The sequence below is a fragment of the Lygodium microphyllum genome, chromosome 27 (assembly GCF_053477565.2).
Source record: "Lygodium microphyllum isolate KBCC chromosome 27, Lygodium_microphyllum_v1.1.10, whole genome shotgun sequence".
Taxonomy (NCBI): Eukaryota; Viridiplantae; Streptophyta; class Polypodiopsida; order Schizaeales; family Lygodiaceae; genus Lygodium; species Lygodium microphyllum.
The window spans coordinates 100,147,416-100,155,271 of NC_141161.1; the positions used below are offsets into that span (position 1 = coordinate 100,147,416).

The following is a 7,856-nucleotide window of genomic DNA, read 5'->3' on the forward strand; positions in this document are numbered from 1 at the left end:
GTAAAGAATGCATTGCTTAGTATTGAAAAGCTTGATGGTATAATCTTTTCATATTTAAAATAGAAAATATGCAATGTATTGGTCGAAAGGAAGTAGATAAAGCCAATCAAATGTAATGAGATGAAGCCCTGGGATGTGAATGCTTATGTACGGGAGAAATTGGATGATCTAGTATGCTTTACTATTATATTGACACTCTCAAATTCTGTGTATTTCAATGTGAAAGACATGCAATGTATATATAGTTCATGGAAAGAGCTTGGTGATCTAATATATGAAAAAGAAAGTGTAGCCTTGGAGGTTTATTGGCTAAGAAAACTCATTTATCTCCACATGGAGGAGATATCTTTGATATCTAATCACTTAAGTGTTTTTTACACTACGTTTAGCCAACTCACATATGAAAAGATCATCTTTCACGATTGAATGAAGACCATTTTTTGATAGTCAGCTTCTCTTAGAGTTGGGATACTTTTAGTATTACCATTACTAACTCCACACTTGCATGTGGTATTATGAGTATTAATGTTGAGAGTAGTTTGCTCACCAAGGAGGTAAATAGAAAGGACAATGCAGGGTCAGAGAGGGCTAAAAGAGCTCTAGTGCACTTATAATAAGAGAAAGGCCAAATGCTAGGAGGAACTCTTGATATGATAGAAGCAAGTCATGTAGCAAAAATGATGTAGAATGTTGCTTCTGTAACAAGAAAGGACACATAAAAAATGACTACTTCAAATGGAAGAATAAGGAAAAAGTTAAGAATGAAAATAACGATTATGCAAAGATAAGAGCAAAGCAAAGATTGAGGATATTGATTCATGTGGAAACACTGATGGTGATATTTTATTTGCATCACCTTTTCGTAATATATTCTTGAATGTTGCCTTAGATAATGGCATATCCGAAAACTAGCTTATCAACTCTAAAGCATTGTTTTATGTTGCTTCAAATAGGGAGTGGTTCTTCGCTTATGATACTAGAAAGAGAGGGTTCATTGTCTTGGAAATAACTATACATCTAACTTTGTTAGCATTGGAGATATGCATTTGTTATTACAAAATGATCATTTTTTATCTTATGAAACGTACAACATGTTCCAAACTCAAGAAAAAGTCAGATCGGTACATGCCAATATGCTCTTTGTGATTATAGAGTGATATTTGGTAATTATGTGTGGTATATTTGTAATGGATCTCTTGTCATGGTCAAAGGGCTAAAATCCCAAGGGTGCACCTTATAGAGCATATAAGATACCATGTGAATTTAAAAGAAAGTGTATTTTATTTAGTAAAATCTATAGAATTATATTTATAAAATTGATTTTTCAATTACAATTCAAAAAAATCTATAAGTTTTAAGGGATCATTTTAAGGCCATATAGCATGTAAAGAAAGATGTTTCTTAATACCCTTTAAATGTACATTATGGGGATGATTTCTTATAGGTACATCCCTTGACGCTGAAATAAGATGCTTTGTATCTTTTTCATTTCTTTGGTATTAAAGATCATGTTGTAGTCATTCACTAAAAAATCACCTATTTTTTTTATGGCATCGCCATTCAGGGCATAGTTAATCATTGGAATGAAAACTTTCTATTGTTTACATTATCTTCTATCTCCAAACATTCTTTAAATTGGAGTTTTTGAGCATTTGTCTCTTTGGAAAGAAAACTAAGATGTCATATAAAACATATAATGTGAGTAGAAGGTCATAATATCTTGATTTGGTTCATATTGATTTATGTGGACCAATGCATATGGCTTCATTAGGTTAAGTATTATAGTTTGTCACTTTTGTAGATGATGCCACAAGGTAGGTTTGGGATAATCCTCTTCACAAGAAGAGTGAAATGTTGAATGCATTTCAAATGTTATTGGCATTTGGAGAGAATCACTCATGCAAGAAGCTTAAGTGCTTGAGGACTGATAATGGTGGAGAGTACACTTCACATGCCTTTATGAATTTTTATGCAAAGTATGGTATCAAGAGAGAGTTGGTAACTCTTGATAATCCTCTTTAAATTTATGTGGTTGAGAATATGAACATGACCATTCATGAAAGGGTTTGTGGTATGCTCTATAGAGCTAGTCTCACTAATGCATTCTGCATTAAAGTTGTAAAGATAGTAGTGTATTAATCAATAGGTCTCCTATCAAGCCTTGGAAAGATACAAGAGGGTTTTTGGCTTGGGAAAAAAATATAGGCATCATCACTTGCGTATTTTTGGAAATGAGACATATCTATATACCAAAGGATAATCAAAGTAAGCTTAATCCTAAGTCCAAGAAATGTATTTTTCTTATCTATGGAGAGTTTGGTGAAATGGACTATCGCTTGAGGGATCTTGAATCAAAGAACATAGTATGCATCCATGATGCCATCTTTAAACAGGATAAGATCCATAAGAAAACTATCAAAATGGTTGAGATCCAGAAAGTGCTATTTTAAGAGGATGGAAAGCTAGTACATGAGCATATTGTATGATTTATTCCACATAATATAAGACTTGGACAACTTGCTACTATTGAGGTAGGAGTACCATAATATAGTAGATAACCACATTTCTTATACAATAGATAGGTGGGAGAGGTTGAGGCTCTCATTGAGTTAGTTTTATGTAGGTCTATGATGGTTTTTAGACTACCAATAAGATATACTCTATCTCTAGACTATATCATGGTCATAGATTATCATGAGCCTTCTTGTTATAATGATGTTATGATTAGGGATGATAGTCATAAGTGGAAGAGGGATGGATTCTTTGGAAAAGAATGCTACATGAGAGTTAGTTTCTTTGTTTAAGGAGAAGCATGCACTCCCATGTATGTGGATTTACAAGCTGAAGGTACCTCCATTTGATGCATTTCCTAAGTACAAGGTAAGATTGGTAGCCAAAAGATTTGACCAAGATAAGAGGATTGATTTTAATGAGATCTTCTCAATAGCAGGCAAGACCCTTCATATGGTTCTTGCTTTGGTTGCGAGAGAGGAGATAGAGTAGGCTCAGACGAATGTAAATACCACTTTCTTACATAGGGACTGGCATGAGGATATTTACATAAAGAAATCTACATGATTTGTTGTGGAAGGGCAAGGGGCAGTTGGTGTGTAAGATGTATAAGAGTTTATATGGTTCCTAGGAAATGGTATCATAAGTTCGATATTTTATGTGATCTCACAAGCATACTAGGAGTGAGACCACATACTGTCTATTTACTAGAAAGGCTAGGAATAAGAGCCTTATAATATTGATTCTATATGTGGATGACATGTTAATGGCTGGGATGTCCATTATGAATGTGGATGCTTTATAGAAAAGGTTACTTGAGACATCAGATGTGAAGGACTTAGAGAATGCTTATCACATTCTTGGTGTGCGTATTATGTAAGATCAAGACAAAAGGATACTATATTTGACTTAAAAGAATACGTTGGGAAGGTATTATAGGCGCATGAGTAGTGGACTGAAATGGCAAGGTTTTGTATGCATATAGAGTTTATATAGCTTGATGTATGCCTCGTTACTACATGTCAAGACATTAACTATGTGGTGGAAGTGGTTATTAGTAGGTGTATGAAAATCCTTGGCAAGAAGCATTGGGAGAAATGAAGAGTATCATGAGATACTTGAATGGAAATAGATCTATGTGCATATGCTTTAAAGAAAGGATGCATCTACTCTTGGACATGTAGATGTTAGTTTTGTAGGGATTGTAGACTCTAAGAGGTCTATTACATGTTTTGTCTTTATATATTTGATTATGCACGGACTGTAGACTCTAAAAGATCTACTACAAGTTTTGACTTCACTTTTATAGGTAGTGTATTCTCTTGGATCTCTTGATTATAGGTTTGTATAGCTTTATCTACAGTTGAGGCATAGTATTTTGCAACCCCACTGAGGCCTGCAAGGAAGCTATATCACTTACTTGTCTAGTATGAGACTTGAGTATTGCAAAAGATGTGCCTACGTTGCATTGTGATAGTCAAAGCTCCTTTCACTTGGTACAAAATTCTATCTTTCATGCAAAGACAAAGCACATTGAAGTGAACTATCACTTCATTATGTTGGTTTTTGAGGTGAAGCACATTGAACTTGCAGAGTGTTGATTGGCATTGGATAATATCTTTACTTTCTAAGACTCCCATAAAGGCACATTGTTATTTAAGTGGGAGATTGTTGGGGTAAAAGTCAATGGCCTATATAGGCACCCCTTGTATATGTACTACATACATGTACTACAGCCATATATAAGTGAAGATAAGAAAGAATAAGAGCATCATTCATTTTATACCCGCATAACTCTCTTGTGTTCTTCTTTCTTTCAACCCTTTTGAACTCCATAGCTTTCTGCCTTGCATTCCACCATTGCTTCTCTCTCACCTATTTCCTTTTAATGCTTGACTTGATGAAAATGAAGCTCAAACTAATAGCTTTGTAATGCTTGAGTTTGTGAAAACAAAGCTTAAATTACGGTCTAGTCGAGTCTCAACTCTGCTCACACGTAGAGTAAAGATATTACCTATTTTTGTTTAAGTTTTGGGTGGAATTAGATTCTTTAAGAAGAGGTTTATAAGAGTACTCCACCTCAATATGCAAGCACAAATACTTTGAGTTGGTGTATTTGATTCTTTACTGTAAATTTTTCACTTAAATAGGCATAGCATATATTTTGTTAATAAATATATGTGAGGTGTCAATTTAAGTAGTAGAGAATCATGGAGATAGAGATTAGGGTGACACATGGATAAGAGGGAAACTTGACCTTGTTTGAGTAGTATTTGCTTTTTAAAATCAAAACCAATCAAATTTATATTAGAGAGTAAAATTGTATAAAGATTAATATTTCACAGAAGGATATGTCTAGAGATGTACCTAAACATGTTGGTTCTCATTGGTGGTGGATACTTTTATACGCATAATAGTGCTACATGGGTATTAAAATGCACATAACCTCACTTGTAAGTGTGGCTAATACACTTAATCTATTACAATGTCTGTGCATGGAAATGAACCCATTGGTAACAATGCTTTTGTGTAGTACCCTTTTTTCATGCACATGTTTGTAGACAGAGATTGTTGTGCATTTATTCATATGAAAATGGGAAATTTGTTGTTAATGTTGCACCTTGGGACATCTATGAACGTATCTTAGATCTCAAAAAGAGCCAGGCATATGCAAACAATGCCCTTCCAATAAAAGAAAACATCAACAAATGAGTTCAAACTACAAAGGATGGATGTTTTGCTGCTCACTCACAACAAGGCATAGTATATGGCGTTTGTGTTCACATAGTTGGGATAGAATATAACAAATTAAACTTCTCCTATCTAACAAGGCCGCAACATGATTGGTGAGTTGGATTCGATTGTATGATGGTGTCTAGATGGTCCTTTGATTTCTAGATGGTGATTCTTGTGATTCGTGGACATCAAAGTTAAGGGAGATCAGGGGGATATTTTGTAAGACTCCAGCTACCAAGTAATTTCGCCAGCTTAAGAAGTCGTTCGCCAGAACAAGAGTCGAGAACAGTCGTCGGAGATTTGGCCACGGCCCACGATGTGAGAGAGAGAGAGAGAGAGAGTTTCGCTTCACGAATCACAAGGAGTCCATCCGACAGGGACTGTTTGCTTTTTGCACGCTTTTGTCCCTCCCTGCGCTGCAAGCTTTTTACGCCTTTACTTCCAATGGTTGCTTCGCCTTTAATTCTATAATTTGCAGAACCTTTCAACGACGTCAATGCCTGTATTCCTCATCCAGCTATAATAATCAGCTACCCCGCCTCCCCCCCACACAGACACAAGCCACACAGAAGCTAAGGTGTATAATTATCAGGCAGCTATAAGCTACCAGCTACGACCACACCTGCCGCTCTAGCCAAGCTACTTTCGATCCTCCCATCACAACTATGGTGTATCTGGCCTCGACGATCATTACTTCTCTTTATTGGTGCTCAGCTTAGATGAGATCAATCCATTCAACTCATGGCTATGAGCAATGTGCGCCATCGATCATTTCTTGTCCCCCGTTAGTCACCAGCTCTTTCCATTCATTGGTAGGGCATTCTCCAATATTTAATTCCCATGCACCCTGATATTGGTCCTTCCTTGCTCTCTCACTCTTCCCTCTGTCGCCATCATAACAAGCTTCAAATGCACAGTCATCATTATATTGCCGACCAATGGTGAAAATGCATAGCATCATTATGTTGCCGACCAATGGTGGTGATACCATATAGTGCTGGTGAGAGCCGGCGAGTACCTCGAGATATGTGAGAGTTGATATTGGAGAACCCTTGCCCAATGAATGGGAGGAGCCTGTGGCTATCGAGGACAGGAAACAATCGCTAGTGCGTGTTGCTCAGGGCTATGAGTTGGATCGATTGTTTTGATCTAACCTGGGCAAACGTTGAGGCATTGATCGTCAAAACCAGATGCGCCAGAGTTGTGACCGCAGGTTCGTGGAAAGATGTTGCTTATGTACAAGCTAATTGGTTGTGCACATTCAGGAGCCAGTTAAAAACAGCATCCTCACATGGACTGGTGAGAAAACTTGTCGGTTTTTCTCATGCAATTTTTCGACGTTGGGTTTTCAATTTGAGCTGCATGCTTTCCATCATAATTCTGCATGGTTTACAAGTACGTCTCATTAATCAGTTACAAGAGACTATTTTTGTTACTGTTAGTGTAATTATCTTTGGGAGGGAGGTTTTGTGTTCGATTGTTCAGAAATAAAGTTGTGCCAGGAAGCCTAGTATGTGCTTGCTGGAGTGTTACATTCACTCAAGCATGTAAAGGTCTTTCATGGGTACGTTCTTCTTGATCCATAACCGTATTGCAGAAAGGAAATGAAGCAAGCTGATTACATCATAATCCTCAGAGAGCGTGTCAACAAGGAATAATTTTCTTCCTGGCAACAAACCTTTCTCTTTCATTAATGTGATTACTGATTATTGTTCATTGTTCCAGGTTTACGGCTTTTTTATGATCGTTGATAATCACCCCATGTTTAAGGCGCCCTTCGTTTTATCGGTTGATAATTGCTCCTCGTTTATGGTGTGTGCTCGCTCACCCAAAATCGTGAGTTTTTGGCAAATATTCGAGTGACTTCAAAAGGCGCCAGCACTGCAGCCATTGTCACGCCTTCATCAATATATTGTCGAATTCATCCAGCGATGGAAAATTTTGTCGTTTTAAAGCGGCGTGCAGAGGCATTTTGCAGGCAGCAGACTTCCCAGCTCTAATTGCTTGTTCATGGAAGCGGATTCCGTCCGCAAGAAGAACTGAACCATTGTCTCGCAATGTTGACTGCTGTAATTCCTCCTATTGTATTATTGATCGCAATAATAATTGATTATATTATTGTCTCGCAATGTTGACTGGAGCAGGTTGCAATAGCAGTAATCATTGAATTGATTGTGTACTCTGGGCGATTCGAGTTCTCTCAACAGCCATGCATGCTTTGCTGTAGCTGCTGCAACACACGAAACATTCACTCGACAAACAAGTCGACTCATCTTTGTGCGAAGGATATACTGATTGATTGCCTTCTTCGAGAACACCTGAAGGAGACTATGGCCAATCTAGCACCAGAAAGAAGCATTCGATCATTGCCTGCATGTGAGATGCCATGTATGGTTCACCCTTGTGTATTTTGTTTCCGAGCTGTATGTCCATTTTCAACTCTTTTGTACTATGTTCTTTTTGTAGACTCCATCATGTAGGGTTCGTGTGTTCTATTTCATTCCTTCTACAAGTGTATGGTTACTTCAACCCTTTTAAGTCTCTACTCCATTTGAAGTCCATGTCACTTCAAGTCTCTTAAGCAATGGCTTCACCTAATGTGTGAGACC

General features: G+C 37.2%; 1 pseudogene; it reads left to right on the forward strand.

The window, feature by feature from the left end:
- The window catches only part of LOC148012650 (uncharacterized), a 67,570-nt pseudogene extending 60,213 nt beyond the window's left edge, over window positions 1-7,357 (forward strand).
- The last annotated feature ends 499 nt before the right edge of the window (window positions 7,358-7,856 follow it).